Genomic DNA, 20,564 nt, shown 5'->3' with positions numbered 1-20,564 from the left:
ATTGAGCTGTACTGTATTGTACCCATTCTGCAATCTGTTAATAAAGTTTTCAATCAATCAATCAAATCAGAGAGCGCCAGTCAGTGTCCAATCAGAGAGAGCGTCTGCCAGAAATGCGGCTACGGAAAAAAATAACGCGCAATAACGTCACCACTCCCCCCAGCGGAAGTGACGTCACGGTCCACGATCTTTGTGTACTGCACTACACTACTGTAGCTTCTCCTCGCGGTCTGTGAGAATGAGCTCATGCTAATCGCTTATTCTCTGAACATGTCTAGAAAGCAGAGATCGTGTAAATAACGGACTAACTGGAGCTGCTGAAGAGAGATTTGAACGGACTAAGGAAGAGTTTGAACTAGAGTATTTCGAAGTATTTGAATGGACTTTGATATTTGATCGCCACCATAAACTGCTGAATGTTATGATGCCTGAAAGTGAGATGAAGAAACACAAAACAGGTTTGTTGAATCAGAAGGTTTTTGGTCATTATTCTTACAGCATTGATTAATAGGGATTGATTGAATTGAATTGATTGATTGATTGATTGATTGAAAACTTTCTTAACAGATTGCAGAATGGGTACAATACAGTACAGTTCAATACACACAATTGTTAAGGGGATGCAGACCAGACAAAGACTTTCGTCTTGTTTACATCAGGGTCCCCCATTTTCAATTCATCAGGTATAGTTTTTACGTCAAATGTATACTCTTTTCTGGACTCTTTTTGTATCAAAAACAGTACTGTATTTGCAAATCTGGTATGTCATAAATGTATAGATGTAGACAGTACTGTATATATTTATTTTTTTTGGCAATCGATTTTAATTCGAAGCTTCGAATAATTTTTTTTTTTATTTTTTTTTTTATCTTATGTTGTGGGACTTGTACAGCACTTTGGTTAAATTTGTTGTTTTTAAATGTGCTCTATAAATAAAGTGGATTGGATTAATGAATTAAGTAGTCCCTTTCGTGACTGTGACGCAGCCAACACGGCTGTGTGATTTAATTCAAGGTGGATCGCTGTTGTCGTTTGAACAACTTCAGATTTCATGGGAACTACCAATCCCCCAAATCAAGAATGATTAAGATGAATGAAGTAAGATTTTGATTATTTGAAATATGGCCTGTGTAGACTAAACTATGCACAGAATTATGTCAGTCTACAAGGTCCGGATTCTACATGGTCCGGCAATGTAGACCTTGTAGACTCCACTACAGACCAATTATCAGTGAATGTTCATGCATTTTTAAGAAGGGCTACTTCCACAAAAAAACAAAGAACTCACCAAAACATCTCAGTAGCACCTTATCTAAATGTTCTATTTCATATATGGAGATTCATATTTATTTATGTAATTGCATGCATTTCTACATTTTATTTCCTATTTTGTTTATTCATCCCAGTATCTTTCTTTCTTATGTGTGGAATTCTACAAGGCATTTACATTCACATTTACATTTAGTCATTTAGCTGACACTTTTATCCAAAGCGACTTACAAGTTCTGTACAACAGGTCATCAGGAAGGATACAACTCTATCAGCTGAGTAACAATATTCATCAAAGTGTTGCGTGTTACAGTGTAGGTTAGTTTATTAGGACAAGTGCATGACAGTAAGGTTAGTTAGGTTAGATTTTTTTAATTTAATTTTAGATAATGGTTGAAGAAGTGCGTCTTTAGTCGACGGCGAAAGATTGGACGGGATTCGGCTGTCCTAACTGGGGTGGGTAGTTCATTCCACCATTGTAGGGCAAGGACTGAGAATAGGCGTGTAGGTGGTGTATATGTGTTTGAGGATGATATCCTTCAAACAGGCAATAGTGATGATATAATTTGGGCAGTGCTGAGCTGGGTTACTTTCCTCCAGTGTATTTGTCCCCCGGCCCCACCCAATGGCCCCATGCACACACACACACACACACACACACACACACACACACACACACACAGACACCGAAGTAAAAATTTTTTTTTTTTTTTTTTAATGTTCGAAGCTTGTGCCATCGAACGAAGCTTCGAAGTATTTAAGACAGCCCACTTAGGACATTTACATGGGTCAGTTTCGAATTGCAGTCTCCCGTAGGTGTTCTTTGAGAGTGTTTTTGAAAGTGGGTAGTGATTCACATTCCTTTACAGCTTTGGGTAGGGCGTTCCACATTGATGTGGCATAATTGCGAAACGTGTTTAGTCCCTTGTTTGAGCCGAATCTGGGTTTAACATGATTTGTGGAGCTCCCTCTGGTGTTGTGGTCGTGGTATTCACTGACCTTTGGGAAGTAATTTTACATGTACATGGATACCTTAGTCGTGTAGTGTATCTTGTAGACCAGGCCCATTGCAAGTTGCTGTACTCTGTCGTCTACTCTAAGCCATCCTAGGTTGTCAAAGTGGGCAGGGGTGAGGTGGGTTCTAGGGGTAAGGTAGAGCCATATGAAATCCGTTTTATTATTTTCCAAATTCCATTTAATTTTTTCCCAAATTCCATTTTTTCCGTTTTAATATTTCTGAATTCTGTATTTTGCCTTTTATGCTCATTTTACCATCAGAAATAGTGTCTAATAAGTGGGAATGAATAAATGTCCACAATTGAATAAGATATAACAGTCCATTTAATGTTTTTAAGTGCTGCAACTCAGAAATACAGTTCAATTTTACACAATATTTTTCAATTAATATTGTGACAATAAAAATACATATTTCAAGTGTAAACAATAGATACAGCTAGCTACTACTGACATTATCACAATGACAATGTCAGTAACCTAGCTATATCTATTATATTGTGATGAAATATAGTAATGCATAATTTAGGCACCTTTAGTTTAGTTTATTTCGTTTATAAAGGACAGTGTATAATGGCAATTGTTTGCATTAAACAAATGAATGGGTGCACTAGATTTAGCAAGAAGCTATCATTTCCATCTATAGTCCTATGTACTGTAACGTATTTAAGTTTATTTAGATTATAAAGGGCAGTGTACAAATGGATGGGTGCACCAGATTTAGCTAGAACTTCTAGAAGCTATCATTTCCATAGATAGTCCTATAGCTATTTAAGTGTATTTAGTTTATAAAGGGCAGTGTATAATGACAATCGTTTGCATTAAACAAATAGATTTAGCTAGAAGCTAAACGTCCTAACGTTATAGCTATTTAATCACAATAGTGTCGCAAGTGTTTTTGCGGGTCCAGTCCACGGAACGTTGACAGAATTAGCAAAACACCTTATCACCGGAGGCATAAAAGTCATTAGGATACTGTTCTGCTCTGAATTGAGGGCTTATTGTGGAATTGTTTAGCTTCTTGACGATGTTAACACTGAAGCGAGACGCTTGAGCACCGCTGTGTTGTGTGTAACGCGCTATAGCGTCCCCGCCTCCCCGGTCGCGTGTGCACCAAACGTTCCACCCAAAAACGAAATTTCAGTCTAGATTAGGCCAAATTCTGCAATATTCCACGTTTTGCAGTTGATTCCATTTTTATTGGTTAATTCCGCGATTCCGTCCGCGATTCCGTGAACGCGGATTTCATATGGCTCTAGGGTAAGGTTTGTTTTGTGATGTTTGTAATCTTGTTTTTAGCGCCTTTGAGGTGCTTTGGTACCATGAGGTGCAAGCATAGTCGTAGTACCCTTGAATGAGTGCTCCTGCCAGAGTCTTCAGGGTATTCTTGTTTACCAGAGAGGAGATCCGGTACAAGAATCTCGTTCGTTGGTTGACTTTTTTTATTACCTTGGATGCCATTTTGTCACAGGAACGATTTGCCTTTAGGATGGAACCTAGGTATGCAATTTCATCTTTCCTTGTGACAATATTGTACACACTGTAACTGAAAAGCCGTCGGTCTTGCTGAGTTTGTTATTTGATCCGAAGAGAATGGACTCTGTTTTACCCAGGTGTAGTGATAGTTTGTTATCAGCGAGCCAGGTGCAGATTCTGCCGAGTTCAGAGCTGAGGGTTTTTTCAACCTGTAACTTGTTCTTGTCAGAGACCAGCAGGGCTGAGTCGTCCGCGAACAAGAACAAGTTGCAGTCACAAGCTGACGACATGTCATTTGCATAAATTAGGAACAGTAGCGGTCCTACTGTTAATGAATACTGTTAATGATAACGAACACAAATGGACTCCACATATTCCACCTTGAGGCCTAAACTGGCTGAAATCAGACAATTGTTTATGAACGGTAAGGCAAACATATTGTGTTTCACAGAAACTAAACTAGATTCATCTGTACAAGATCCAGAGATTGAAATCGAAAACTATTCAATAGTCAGGAGGGATAGGAATCAGTATGGAGGTGGTGTCTGTGTGTATATTCATAAAGATACCAAAGTCATCAACCGTACTGACCTTAACCATGACGAAATTGAAACTGTTTGGATTAAAATCTTATTCGAAAGGGCGAAATCAGTACTAGTAGGCACAATCTATAGACCGCCAGAACAGAGTGGCTTCTATGACACACTTGATGGGTGTTTAGCTGGGGTGGAGGCAGGGGAGGAAATTAGGCCACTTTACTCGCCAAATGCGAGTATTTTTTATGTTTGGCGAGTGATTCATGAAGAGCACGAGTCGCCAGTCTGGCGAGTACTAGTAAACAAAACAAAACAAAAAAATCATTCTGCAATCTGCTGATTCGCTCACTGGCACAAGCCGAACTCTGACTCCCCTCTTATGATTCCTCCCATTTGCGCCTCATAATAATCCGACCATAACCAATGAACATCATCGTTGTACAGATGCGCTCTAAGCTCCTTCAATGAACACTCGTTTTCTAGAAGATGTTGCGCATCTAGGGGAAGTGGACAGACCACTGCGCGCGGACCTACAGACTCCTGTCACCGGCTTGACAACGTAGACAAACTTAGACAAAAACACATCGTGGATGAAAATAATTGCATGTAGAGTCGTCGCTTTCGGATATCAGTGCGGTCTGACATGGGGGCGAACAACAGCACCCGACGTTCTCCTTCGAGTCGGATGAGAATGACAAGTGGGCGTGAGGCTAAACAGCATTAGCCGGCTAGCTACCTAGCATGTAACAAGCTACCATAACGTGCATTCAACATAGTGGACTATACTGAGCGACTTTGCTTAAATGCAGCCGAGTGACATTTTATTATTACCGGGTTTCCCCCATATCACCACTCGCCCATATGCCCGGCCTTCACAACAGTGATGTTGTCATACTTGTCATTCAGAATACACCTGCTGTTCCCCTAGCGTTGACATGAGATTCGATTCCAATGTATTGTCATCATACAGGATACAGCACAAGTACAGTACAACCAGAATACGTTTGGCATCCAACCAGAGTGCAAATGTAACAAGTCAAGTTCAAGTTGTTTTATTTAGCTATTACATTACAGTGAAATGCTTGGTTCTTTCACTGCCCAGCCCAGTCGAGCCCAACCCAGTCCAACCTAGACCAGACCAACCCAGTCCAGCCCAGCATCTTTCACTGCCCAGTTCAGCCCAAACCAGTCCAGAATAGTTCCCTCTTTCATGTTAACACTTTGACTGCCGGGAGCCGTCTTTAGACGTCTTTGCTGGCCATGCTAAAGTTGCCGGGGGACGCTGTACGTCGTCTTTATATCAATATTTCAAAAATCTGCGATCGGATTCATAATGTCCCTCCGCTGGCCTGAGATCCACCAGCAGGACCCACTGAGCTCTCTGGCGGTTCAGGAGCGCCATCTGGTGGCCGATCGGCGCAAGCGCTTAACAGGAAGCGCATTAGAGGTTTTGCTAGACGTCCGTATTGCTTCCGGCCACTCGGTACATGTCCTGTGACTCTAGCTCGTCACTCTACATAGCGATCGATTGCCAATAACTCGATAAACAACATGATTTGGACGTATATACCATTATACAAGCTGGAGATGGACCGGGTAATAATATATCCCATAATGATAAAATTTCTACTCGACGATGATCGCCCAACGGCGCGCGGAGACTGGGGTGAGTTTCAGCGTGTAACGTTACCGTCTTCGATAATAACTGATATTATCAACATTTGACCCACATTAGATGATTGGTATAACGCTGCCCACGGAATTATAAACGCCCCCTCGCCCATCCGGTCAACATCAGATGACGTGTAGTAACTTCTAGAAGTACGTCTAGTTGGAATTTTTTATATCGCGCTGATTGCCATCAAACTGTATTTCATCATCAATATAATGCATTTGGGGCTATATATCACGTTCTGGAGAAAGCTGCAGAAAGAGATGAAAACATACTTATACATTAGACCATACTTTACTATGAATATGTGAATGAAAAAGTTTAACGTTGCTACACAATGAACAATACATATAGGACTTTGAATGGGCCCTAATAATGGCAATGTAGCAATAGAATTTAAAAAGTTATAGCCCTGCAAAGAAGGGGACTTTCTCCATAGACAAATAGCGCTGGCAATCTATGGTATATCATTAATTTAACCTTAGGCAACCAAAGTGTTAATATGTGATATCCTAATATTTTGAAGAGTAGAGACAGTGTGATTAATATATGTTGTATGCTAATATTGTGGAGAGTAGAGACACTTATTAATGTTTTATGCTAATAAATATTTTAAAGAGTAGAGACACAGTGTGATTATTACTATGATTGAAATTCAATTTAGACGAAGACATACAAAGAAGTAATTATCACAATTAGCGATTTATTTTTGTCTGGTCAAATAAAAAACCTTCTACTCGCCAGTTGGCTGGTAAGCCAAAACGTTTGTTTCCTCCCCTGGGTGGAGGGTGTAGAAAAGATTCTTATTGGGGACTGGAACACGGATATGCTACGTAAAGCAGCACCCGTCTTCAAGGCCTTCAGTAGGTTTTGTGATCTGCACGGTTTCAGCCAGCTAATCACCCAACCCACAAGGGTATGTTTTGATTGATTGAAAATTGTATTAACAGATTGCAGAATGGGTAGAATACAGTACAGCTCAATACACACAATTGTTAAGGGGATGCAGACCAGAGAAAGACTTTTGTCTTGTTTACATCAGAGTCCCCCATTTTCAATTCATCATAACATATATGACACATACGTGACATACAGATAGACAGTACTGCTACATCTATACATTTATGACATACCAGATTTACAAATACAGTACTGTTTGTGATAGAAAAAGAGTTAAAAAAAAACTAAAAAGAGAGTATAGGGTAGGTGGGGTGGTCCAAGAAGAGGGTCTTGTGTATTACTGGGTTAGGCCTAACAAAATTAATAGTTGGTTTCAGGTTGGTTGTCAGTTTGGCCATGGGTAGGTAGGGAATTTATTTTATTTTATTTTTTTATTTTATTCTTTCCCACGGCGACTATGGATAGGGAATTTCTTTATTTAATTAAAATGTTCACAACAACATGGATGCATGTACTCTGCCAGCATGTTTAATATCCATAATACTAAATGTTTGACTAAGATTTCTATGAAACTTTATTAAAAAAAAAAAAAAAATTTTTTTTTTTGAAACTCATAAAATATATTGGGTCGCACCTAAATCGGCAGGGTCGGTCGGCAACCTGAAACCAACTATTATTTTTGTTAGGCCTTAGGACATTTACTGTACATTGGAGGGGGTTGGGTTAGGACATTTACAGGGGCCAGTTTCGAATTGCCGTCTCCCGTAGGTGCTCCTTGAGAGTGGTTTTAAAAGTGGGTAGTGAATAGTGATTCACATTCCTTTACAGCTGTGGGTAGGGCGTTCCACATTGATGTGGCATAATTGCGAAACGTGTTTAGTCCCTTGTTTGAGCCGAATCTGGGTTTAACATGATTTGTGGAGCTCCCTCTGGTGTTGTGGTCGTGGTATTCACTGACCTTTGGGAAGTATTTTTACATGTACATGGATATAGGGCTGTCTTAAATACTTCGAAGCTTCGAAGCTTCGTTCGATGGCACAAGCTTCGAACATAAAAAAAAAATCGAAGTAAAAAAAAAAAAATTTTTTTTTTTTTTTTCAAAAAAAAAATTCAATATTTTTTTTTACTTCGATTTGTGTGTGTGTGTGTGTGTGTGTGTGTGTGTGAACTACCCATCCCAGTTAGGACAGCCGAATCCCGTCCAATCTTTCGCCGTCGACTAAAGACTCACTTCTTCAACCATTATCTGAAATGATATAAAAAAAAAAAAAAAAAAACTAACCGTGACTAACCTTACTGTCATGCACTTGTCCTAATAAACTAACCTACACTGTAACACGCAACACTTGATGAACATTGTTACTCAGCTGATAGAGTTGTACCCTTCTTGCTGTCTTGTCGTACAGAACTTGTAAGTCGCTTTGGATAAAAGCGTCAGCTAAATGACTAAATGTGTGTGTGTGTAGGTGTGTGTGTGTGTAGGTGTGTGTGTGTGTGTGTGTGTGTGTGGGCGCGCCTTGTAGAATTCCACACATAAGAAAGAAAGATACTGGGATGAATAAACAAAATAGGAAATAAAATGTAGAAATGCATGCAATACATAAAAACATTTAAAAACAACAAAGTTTACGAAAGTGCTGTACAAGTCCCACAACATAAGATAAAAAAAAATAAAAAATAAAAAATATTAAAAAAAAAATATCAAAAGATTTTTTTTATTTTTATTTTTTTTATTTTTTTTTTTATTTTTTTTCGAAGCTTCGAATTAAAATCGAAGCTCGGCCCCGAAGCTTCGATTGCCAAAAAAAGCTTAGAAGGTCAGCCCTACATGGATACCTTAGTCATGTAGTGTATCTTGTAGACCAGGCCCATTGCAAGTTGCTGTACTCTGTCGTAGGGCTGGGCGATATAACAATAACGATAATTATCGCGATATATTTTAATAACTTGTCTTTCTTGCCTGCAACTTAAAGTAATGGCTTTGCTTGTCCAAATGACAATACTGACCAAATTGAGATTTATTTTTCTCTTGTCCATTTATTTTGTTTGCTTTCTAATTTAAAATACAGTTTGAAACCGTCTGTACACAGTAGGCTATGTGTGCTAGCAGAGCTAGTCTCCAGTCACGAGTCACGGTTAGGGATGGGAATTGATAAGATTTTATCGATACGATTCCATTATCGATTCTGCTTATCGATCCAATTCTTTATCGCTTCCCTTATCGATTCCTGATCAATTTATAATTTAAATAAATTGGAAATGCAACCGAACTAAGCTGGTTAGAATAACAACATGCAACTTGACATTTCTGATTGTCATTTATTGTTGAGCCCCCATGTCAGAAAAATACAAAAACTGTAAACAATTTAAAATTAACTAGCCTACACTTAAATAAAATAATGTATTTGAGATTCTCTTAAAATGTATTTATTTTTTTATTCTTAAACTAATTTAATCTATTGAATAACGACCTGTTGAATGTAACTACAGTTCAATATCTTAAACTAATTTAATCTATTGAACCGTAGTTGCATTCAACAGGTCGTTATTCCTCTGACTTCTCTGTCTCTGGTCTTTCAGACACACACGCACACACAGAGAGCTCCCTCCCCGGGCCCCTGTCCTGTAAGGTATTGGCTTGTGTATAATTCTCTTATTATATGTGAATTAAAGAGTACAAGGTTTACACAACAGCCCCCACCCCCTTTTGTATTGTATTTGTACCTGTACTACCTGCTGTCAGCTGTTTATCTCTCTCTGTGAGCTTGATTAGCTAGCGTTAGCTAGCGCTAGCTCCGCGGCTAATCTTAGTTTACCCTGAACTAAATCAATGACTAGGTTCTAAAACATTGGAGTAGTTTTCACTGCACATAGAAGCAGCCAAACAGCGGGAGCATTACGGGAGCATATGACCAAAACTCAGGCAATTTCGAGCCCTTAAGGAATAAAATAGTCTGCCATGGCTACATGCGTGGCCCTAACGTTATGCACAACTGTAGGAAAAACCTGGCAGCGATAAGGGAATCGATAATCACAGAGGCATGCGATTCCAGGAATCGGATAATTAGGAACCGGCTCCCAATGGGAACCGGTTTTCGATTACCATCCCTAGTCACGGTGCACATGTGCGGTGGTTCGTCCACCAAAAAAGCGCCAAAAGATAGAAAAGAAACTAGCAGTGTTAGATTCTGATCAATCTGCCAGTATCACGTCTTCTTGTGTTATCACCTCTCCATGGTCCCTCTGTGTTGTGTACTTTTAATGGTCCTGACGTCTCATATACTGGCTGATACAATCCTTATCTCTCCCCGTTAGTGCGATCCGCAAACCATAATAATTCTCCACCTTCGTAAGAATTCGACACCTTGACACAGCGTAATACCTTACAAGGAGAAGCAGTGTTTATTTACATAAACAGAAGCCTCAGCCCAGATGTTATCAGATTGTATTTTCATTGCTATCGTCTCTGCTGTTATTCAGTCCAATGGTGGTCAGGCCTGGTCGTTAGCCTGAACCATCCTCGTGTTAGCCGAAGCTAATGATGATGTGGCATTCCCCCCCCCCCTTCCAGTTTAAGCGACCAGTTTAAGGTGGGCCGTCTCAGGCGACAGTCTTGTCATAACAATCCCGCCATAACAAATTTCAGTCTGGTTCAGCATCTCCCCCACTCCTCATCTGGCATTTACACTCTCAAAACCAAAAACCCTGCAGCCTGCCTCTCTCTCGCCAGCACTCCTTCTGCACCGGCCCAGTTTGTTTTTCATTCTCTGTAGATAACACCCTCGATTTTCAAAACACCATGGCTCCCTATTATTACAGCTGGCCTCTCTGTCGCTACTTATTTACGGATGCACTATCTGTTCGTTTTTTATTGGCTTGTGAAGTTGTTGAGAGACTCACTTTATCTTTTCACCGTCAGTTGTTCTGGTCCATGGCGCTGTTTATCTCTCCGGCCTTGCTCGGCTCGCTCGCTGGGTCCATGGCGCTGGCCTTGCTTGGCTCGCTCGCTGGCTTGGCTCGCGTCCATGGCTACACATTCACGCCTCGGCACTGCACATAGTCTCTTCCTTCCAAGCAACTTCAAAACAAGTAATATCCGGGTCACGGCACCAACTGTTAGATTCTGATCAATCTGCCAGTATCACATCTTCTTGTGTTATCACCTCTCCATGGTCCCTCTGCGTTGTGTACTTTTAATGGTCCTGACGTCTCATATACTGGCTGATACAATCCTTATCTCTCCCCGTTAGTGCAATCCGCAAACCATAATAATTCTCCACCTTCGTAAGAATTCGACACCATGACACAGCGGAATACCTTACAAGGAGAAGCAGTGTTTATTTACATAAACAGAAGCCTCAGCCCAGATGTTATCAGATTGTATTTTCATTGCTATCGTCTCTGCTGTTATTCAGTCCAATGGTGGTCAGGCCTGGTCGTTAGCCTGAACCATCCTCGTGTTAGCCGAAGCTAATGATGATGTGGCATTCCCCCCCCCCCCCCCCCCCCCTCTCCGTGATGAGAGGAGAGAGTCTCTTCTGGTTTCTTCCCTCTTAGTCTCAGTCAGATCTTAGTCTGCCCTTACCCGGAACCACTGTCACCTTTATAGGATCTTCGTCATAGCAACGACGGCCCCGCCCCTCTTCTGGTTGTCAGGCAACGCGCTGTCATGACAACTGCTAATAATCTTTCACACATTTCAAAACGTTTCATTACTGTCAACCTCCATCGCGCTCTGCCTCTGTGCCCTGTGCTGCTCCGTTATCTTTGTTGATGTACTGGGGAATTCAAAACATTCGGCCCTGCTCAGTGTGGTACTCACACTAACACCCTGCTTGCTCTGAACCACCGTCTCCCACCACCGTCAGCATGCACTTCGACCTCTCTGAACCGGCCCCTTTTAGCTGTGGTCATCTCCCCCCCAATCTATACATCACATACATTGAAAACCACCACCGATTTCCTTCAAGAGCCAGAACTGTTCAACTCCCCTGGAGCCACAGCCAGCAGAGAAGCCGGTTTACTTTCGCTTTCCAGCTGCAGCCTGAGAACTGGAGTGTGAGGGGATGTGTGAGATGGCGGCAACGACAAAGAATTGCTGCAAAATAAACATACATCTGTTGGTAAAAAAAAACAAAATGTTTTATTTATACTTATAACTAGTGTTGTCAGGCGATTAAAAAAATGTATCTAATTAATTACAGGATTTGTAATTAATTAATCTAATTAATCGCATTTTAATCGCATAACAATTTTATGCCTGATATTCTATATTCTATAATCATATTTCAAATTGCATGTGTCCGGATGGCAGAATTCAGTACTGTATCTACAAAACCTTCTGTTTAATCATCTTCCATCTATTAATTTTCTTAGATTTTTCAGGTCTGGTCAATTTGAGCATGGTGTTATTCACAGTCAAAGATAAACATTTCTTTTATTGATATTCTCATTTGGTTCATTACAATTTACTTAAAATAAAATTTTCATTCAATCAATCACCACGCAGATTGATTGAATGAAAATGTTATTAACAGATTGCAGAATGGGTACAATACAGTACGGCTCAATACACACAATTGTTAAGGAAGCAGACCAGGGAAAGACTTTCATCTTGTTTACATCAGGGTCCCCCATTTTCAATTCATAGTGAATTGTAAGTAAGGGTGCAACTTGCACCGTGCAATCCATTCTTTGTGGATCTAGCCCACAGTATTTCTGACACTGGGAATACATTCCCTGAGATTCATAGATGTCCCTAGAATCAGATACCAAGAACATGCAAGTGGACCAATGGACCATATTAAAAAAAAAAAGTCTGTAAATGTGTATTCTACATTCTTATGGAATGAATGAGATACAAAAAAATATTATTAAAATATATAGATATATATATATTTTTTGTAATTAATTTTGAGTTAATTTTCATAACGCGATAATTTGCTGTGTAATTAATTAATCTAATTAACGCGATAAACTGACAGCCCTACTTATAACAATATCGATAATTATCGATATCGAGTGATATGATATTGTTATCAATATTGTTATCGCAATATCATTTTTGGCCATATCATCCAGCCCTACCTCTAGGATAGAACCCAGGGCCCTCATTTATCAATGGTGCGTATGCACAGATATGTGCGTAACCCGTGCGTACGATCACTTCTAAGCAAAGTGTGGGACTCAGGGTTAGAAAAAAAAAATAAAAATCAAGGGCTTTTTTTGCCCCCCTTAATTGATTTTCGGGGGCTTTTTTTTGTATTTCGGGGGCACTGAATTTTTATGATGAAAATTAACATAAGGATTATAAAACATTGTTGACACTTTTTTTTACAGTCTTCGTCCCTATGTTTGATAATGTAATGTTAATGTCTCCATATATAGGGCTCTACGCTAACCTTTTTCCCAAGGAGCACATGTGCTCCAAAATAAAATGTTAATAAATAAAATCTAAATAAAAATTTAGGAGCACACAAAGAAATTTAGGAGCACAGTGAAAATTGTTCAAGTAACCGAGTTTATTAACTATTTATCACATGCATATTATACTGTGCGTGTGCACACTATAAATTGAAAATGGGGGTCCCTGATGTAAACAAGACGAAAGTCTTTCTCTGGTCTGCATCCCCTTAACAATTGTGTGTATTGAGCTAGGGGTGGACGGTATGAACGGTATACGGTATAAACTGTATGAATTTGCTCTACGGTATGGATTTTGACTATACCATGTAACCGGTAGTGCAGCTCTAAAATAGCAATGACGTCATGTAACCACAGCGCGACTATTTCACTCGCATTTTCCCCTAAAAATAGATAGAATTAGTCATAGATAATAGATATGTGCGAACTGGAAAAAGTTATTTAGGAGGCTTTGCGCAGTGGGCGTGCCAGCCCCTACCGCACGCATGTAAACACGGGTCTAGTAGTCTAGTGGGACGGGACACGAGAGCTGTCGGGAGGACGGCGGCGTCTCCCTGAGCTAACGTTAGCTTAGCTACCGTTACAAAATGACCCAGTCAACTATTCACTTTTAGTTTAATACATGATGGGCATTGTCTAACCGAACGGTATCTAGTCGGCCAGCTACCGATAGCTCCTGACATCAACAAACGCTCCACAAAGTCTAGTACTAGAGACGTGTATGCTACCTGTTAGCTCACGTTAATGCAAGTTAGTTCACCGTTCAAAACGAAATGTCCCATTGAACTAAATAATTCACTGAGGCGTTGTATTAACGTTATATATGCAGTAGCTACAGATAGCTCCTGATATCAATGTCTTATAACACTGATTCGATGCGTATTCGAGCTGAGGGCTTGCTAACGTTATACCAATACAATAGGGTCCAGGTGCAGCGCCGGAGAATCCTGGCCGTAGCTCTGCTCGAGGCTACTCGAGTATAGGTCCAGGTGCAGCTCCGGAGAATCCTGGCCGTAGCTGGAGGCTACTAGAGTACACACAGACAGTGGAGCTTGTTGCGTGGTGGCGATGTCTCGCAGATAATACAAGTACAAGTCTTAATTATATAATATATATATTTTATAAAAAAAAATAAAAAATTATATAAAATAAAATAAAAAATTTATCAAAAACGATGATACCGTGATATATACCGTTACCGTCTAATATGCTTCAAATTATACCGTGATATAAATTTTAGACCATACCGTCCACCCCTATATTGAGCTGTACTGTGTACCCATTCTCCAATCTGTTAATAAAGTTTTCAATCAATCAAACGCAAAGGATATCGGTTGTCAAGCTGCTTTTGTATGTTGTAGTGTTGTTATGATACCAACATTTTGACTTTGATACAGATAGGAAAGGTAATGGAATATATTATTAGATGACAGAACATTGAAAATTCTTTATACAATTATTTAATTCATTATGAAATAGAAATTCCGTTTTTGGGTGGAACGTTTGTTGCAAGGAGCTAGGGAGGCGGGGACCGCTGCGTGTTACACACAACACGGAGAAATGTCCAAGCGTCTAGCTGCTTCGGTGCGTCATTAACGTTAACGTTGGAAGAAATTCCCCACTAAGCCCTAAATTCAGAGCAGAGCAGTATCCTAATGACTTTTATGCTTCAGTCGATAAGGTGTTTTGCGAATTCTGTCAACATACCGTGGGGACTGGACCCGCAAAAACACGTGCGAATATCACTTCAAAAAACCATGTCAGCCGGATTCCTCTTTCTCCTCGTCTCTCTTTTGCTCAAAATAAAAATGAATGGGCTTCATGGCTGGCTGATTTTTTTGCGTTGTCTGATTCTGAATGTATAACTTGCCTAAGCCGGTACCGTGACTTTGTTTTCGGGCGCTACTGTGATTGGACGTTTATGTGCCTTGTGTAATGTGGGACTATTAACAGCGGAGCTGTTTTGTAATCGTCACTCGTCTCGAGTAAATTATTTTTCCGGGTCGCGCACACACACATATTATTAGGGGCAAATACAAGGGAAATGCTCGCACTGTAGATCATATATATAATTATATATAATTAGTAAACTGTCGGGGGCATTTTCTGCCCCCCTTAACTGATTTTCGAGGGCATTTTGTCCATTTTCAAGGGCATTTTGCCCCGAGCCCCCGTTAATTTCGAACCCTGGTGGGACTTATTAATTTAAACGTGTGCTTGACTTTGTGCGTATATCTACTACGCTCAGCTCACACCGTGCGTACCTGGCGCCCAGCGGTAGAATATGGAGACTGCAGACAGACGGCATATGCTTTCATCAGTTTCATGCATTCGTTTCAATGCGGAAATAAGCTTTTGTGCATTCGTTTGACTGACGTGTTCTGTATGACCCCCCGTAATTCATTATAGTTAATTGTAAAATAGCGATAGTAGTGTAATTATGGTCAAAGCCCTATAAATAGCATTTGGAATAATAGGTCTTTCTTTCTGAATGAATGCAGCATGGTTTATATATAGCGTTATCGGAATATACGGGGTGTACTGACTGCGCTCCGGGTAACTCAACTCGTTATTATTTTGCGCATAGATTGCAGAAATACGGGAACTTTTTGATTTATATTTAAAAGGCTTTGCCATTGTTAAACGAAATAAGTGGAATTTCGAAGCTGTAAGCAGAATACAAGTCATATGAACACCCACAATATAGTGTTCTTCCCCCTTCCTACTGTATAAGAAAGAATTAAAAACGCATTGCAACGAGAACAGAAGTTATTTGTTGAGTTTGTGTATTACAAAACTCTTGCAATAAATGTGTCTTAAATGAATGAAAAGCATACATGCTCTGGATATACAGGTAGCATATATCGTGTGGCTGATATGACTTGTATTCTGCTTACATAACTTCGAAATTCCACTTATTTCGTTTTACAATGTCAAAGCCTTTTAAATCAAAACGTTCCCGTATTTCTGCAATCTATGCGCAAAATAATAACGAGTTTGAGTTCTAACAAAGAACGTATTACATGCTGGCTAGGCTGATGGAGTAAACTGTAAATAAAATAGCCTATAACATTATAAAGGATAGGCTATAATAGCAGGGGTTCCCAACCTTTATTCCCCAGAGCCCCACAATTCCTTGGAGACATATAGGAATATGATATGATATAAGGTATACCGGTCCGTCAGCGAGGAGATAGCCCACAGCGGATAGCCATTAAATGCCATTTGAGAATATAGGCTATTAATGCAAAACGACGGCCTATAGCCTATACATATTATTTAATGTTTTCATAAGCTTAAAGATACAGCTAGATTAACGATCAAGTTACTGTAGTTTACTGTGCAGGCTTCGCAGGGCTGTGCCATGTGTTATTATTAGTGCTGTCAGGCGATTAAAAAAATTAATCTAATTAATTACAGGATTTGTAATTAATTAATCTAATTAATCGCATTTTAATCGCATTACCATTTTATGCCTCATATTCTATATTCTATAATCATATTTCAAATTGCATGTGTCCGGATGGCAGAATTCAGTACTGTATCTACAAAACCTTCTGTTTAATCATCTTCCATCTATTAATTTGCTTAGATTTTTCAGGTCTGGTCAATTTGAGCATGGTGTTATTCACAGTCAAAGATAAAAAAAAATTTATTGATATTCTCATTTGGTTCATTACAATTTACTCAAAATAAAATGTTCATTCAATCAATCACCGCGCAGATTGATTGATTGAATGAAAATGTTATTAACAGATTGCAGAATGGGTACAATACAGTACGGCTCAATACACACAATTGTTAAGGGAATGCAGACCAGAGAAAGACTTTCGTCTTGTTTACATCAGGGTCCCCCATTTTCAATTCATAATGAATTGTAAGTAAGGGTGCAACTTGCACCGTACAATCCATTCTTTGTGGATCTAGCCCACAGTATTTCTGACACTGGGAATACATTCCCTGAGATTCATAGATGTCCCTAGAATCAGATACCAAGAACATGCAAATGAACCATATTAAAAAAATCTGTAAATGTGTATTCTACATGCTTATGGAATGAATGAGATACAAAAAAAAATATTATTATTAAAAAAAAAAAATGTAATTAATTTTGAGTTAATTTTCATAACGCGATTATTTGCTGTGTAATTAATTAATCTAATTAACGCGATAAACTGACAGCCCTAGTTATTATATATGCGCAAGTTACTGTTGCATAATGTAGGCTATGGCTGCTATTATATGTAATTCATATAGGCTACCTAATACCGACAACAAAATAGATTGTATGCCTCTACAAATCATATTATACCCGGTAGCCAATCGAACTAAACTAATAAAGGCATTCATATTCCAGCATGGTTATAATGACACACCAACGCCAAACAGTGGTTAACGGTCTTTATTAGTATTTTGAGCTGTCCAGGCAGAATTGCAGCAATGGTCTTAGGGAGTCGTTGATATCTGACATCACCGTGTACAAGTCCGCCAGCCTGTCGCGTATATCCCATAACACGCGTTGTCTTCTTGGTTTGACAGCGAGTTGAATTAGTTGCTTAGACATCCGTCCTCCATGAACAATCTCGCTCTCAGTGAAGTTTCTCAGAGTTCGCTCGGGTTAGTCCATTATTTCACATCCCATGGGGGTGTTTCATGACCATGTGACCGAGACCAGCGGCCGTGCCTACAAGTCGGAGTTCTGAGTTCTTCAAAAAAAGGAAACGTTTTTTTTGGTTTGGTTTGGTTTGGTTATTTTCAGTTTTTTTGTTTTTATATATATACTTACAGTTCGAGGGTTGAAGAACATATTTAGTATAACAGCGAACATATATAATAACTCTAATTGTAAGAAATCTGTGTTTAAAAAAAGGCTGAGAAGTCCGATCCTCTCTCCACGGAGTCTGTCATTTTTGCATGTGAATAGCCGCACGTTGAGAGTTACGCCCACACGGTGTTCATTATTCAGATTCGATTCACTGAGCCCAGCTAACATTCACACAGACAGAGACAGTAACGTTAACGATGGACGCACTGAGCTTGTCAGCTGCTCTCAACAGGGGAAGAGAAGGAAGAAATATTGACATTCAACAGGGTAAGTGTATTTATGATTGTATATTGTATTGTATACGTAGATGGTAGATGTAGATGTATGTTTTGTGTGGTGTGTGTAACTACAATCGGATCTACAGGACAGAAAAGTAGCGATGTTAATTTCAAACGTAATTCAAGTATTAACATCATGAACATGTCAACATGTCTAGATAGTTTTAACTTTTCGATTTGGCCATTCTACCCGCGAGGGTGTCCATTTTGGATATTTTGGGAATTATAGTCTTTTTGCGGCCATTTTGTAATGCACATCGCTAGAGTTGGAATTCTTGGAAAACTACAATTCCTGAAGGGATCTGGGGTTCAAGGTTCATAGTTCTGTATGAATTGCTTAACGCTTATTATTCGGGATAATATAACACAAAAGGTAACGTTTTTGACAAATATTGAAAGGCTTTCAAGTTTCTCTTCCCTATTTTTAACATGTAGGAACAATTCGATCTGAAATTAGTTTCAAAACGATTGCACATGTGGTGAAAATAAAAAAGTACATGTTATATTCAGTATGCTTGTATGCCAGTGGTGATGCTCCAAACTAGTACCAACAATGCCAATATTCTATTCTATTCTACCAATCTAACAAAAACACTTGTCTTTTCAGGATATCGGTTGTTGGTCAGAGATCCTTCGTTCGGTTGTGGAAAGCACTTCTGCAGGTGGAGAAACTCCAGGTGTGTACAGTCTACTAATGTACAGTCTCCTCCCCATTATGTATGAATTGAAAATGGGGGACCCTGCTGTAAACAAGACAAACGTCTTTCTCTGGTCTGCATCCCCTTGTGTGTATTTACCCGTTCACGACCACACTACAGAAGGTTAACCTTTCACTACTACACTACAGACGGTTAACCCTTTCACCGCCACACGAGAAAGGGTTAACCCTTTCACTACCACACTACAGACAGTTAACCTTCCACTACCACACTACAGAAGGTTAACCTTTCACTACTACACTACAGACGGTTAACCCTTTCAACGCCACACGAGAAAGGGTTAACCCTTTCACTACCACACTACAGACAGTTAACCTTCCACTACCACACTACAGAAGGTTAACAAACAAATGTTACAGTACTATACCTGTATGTCATGTCACTATGAATTGAAAATGGGAGACCCTGATGTAAACAAGACAAACGCCTTTCTCTGGTCTGCATCCCTTTAACAATTGTGTGTATTGAGCTGTACTGTGTTGTACCCATTCTGCAATCTGTTTATAACATTTTCATTCATTCATCCAGGTGCAGTTAAAACCTGCTCCACTACCATCTCTCTCTCTCTCTCTCTCTCTCTCTCTCTCTCTCTCTCTCTCTCTCTCTCTCTCTCTGTCTCTCTCTCTCTCACATTACTACACTTGCTCCTCTGTCTGTCTGTCTGTCTGTGTCTCTCTCTCTCTCTCACATATTTTAAATGTGTTGTTTATTCTATTACAGCTTCGATGCCAACAGTCCTGGCATGGTGACGGCGAAATTACACTGTGACGATGCCGCCAGGGAGCAGCTCCAACGCCGCCTCCGACGAGATACCGGATAGCACCAGTGTCAGCGCCGCAAGCAGAACCGGAGCAGCCAAAAGACCAAAAACATATAATTTCCATGAAGAGTGGGAGGAGGCTTACTTTTTTGTTTATTTCAACGCAAAATCAGTGTCTGATTTGCAAACAAACCGTGGCTGTGCCGAAAAAGGGTAATCAGGGTGAGGACACCGCACAGTTTGATTGCACACATTATGAGGAGCAAGTTCAAAGCATCTTGTCAGAGTTTGATAAGCGCTTCACAGACTTTTCAATACTTGAACCTGTTGCAAGCTACATGCGTTTTCCATTTGGAACTGTAGATGTGGATGACATCACATCCAAAGTGGCCACACTGTTTAATCTGGACAGCCATGCTGTGGAGAACGAGATCCTCACACTTCAAACTGACATTGAGATTAAAGCCACAGGTTGCCCTGGCTTTAATCTCAATGTCAGTTTGAAGTGTGAGGATCTCGTTCTCCACAGCATGGCTGTCCAGATTAAACAGTGTGGCCACTTTGGATGTGATGTCATCCACATCTACAGTTCCAAATGGAAAACGCATGTAGCTTGCAACAGGTGAAGGCAGAGTTCTGGGAGCTACTGCTGCCTAAAGGCGTTCCCATAGTCCAGCAGACTGTACACAGAG

General features: G+C 39.9%; 1 long non-coding RNA gene across 1 annotated transcript; it reads left to right on the top strand.

The window, feature by feature from the left end:
• Positions 1–242: 242 nt before the first annotated feature.
• Positions 243–20,252, top strand: LOC311224258. The gene is made up of 3 exons (XR_014619428.1): positions 243–458; positions 19,001–19,070; positions 19,833–20,252. It is a non-coding gene; the product is annotated as an uncharacterized lncRNA (long non-coding RNA).
• The last annotated feature ends 312 nt before the right edge of the window (positions 20,253–20,564 follow it).

The sequence above is a fragment of the Notolepis coatsorum genome (assembly GCF_963971535.1).
Source record: "Notolepis coatsorum genome assembly, chromosome: 2".
In the NCBI taxonomy this organism is placed as follows: domain Eukaryota; kingdom Metazoa; phylum Chordata; class Actinopteri; order Aulopiformes; family Paralepididae; genus Notolepis; species Notolepis coatsorum.
Note: the sequence above shows the minus strand (reverse complement) of the source record. Positions and strands in the feature narration are given on the sequence as shown.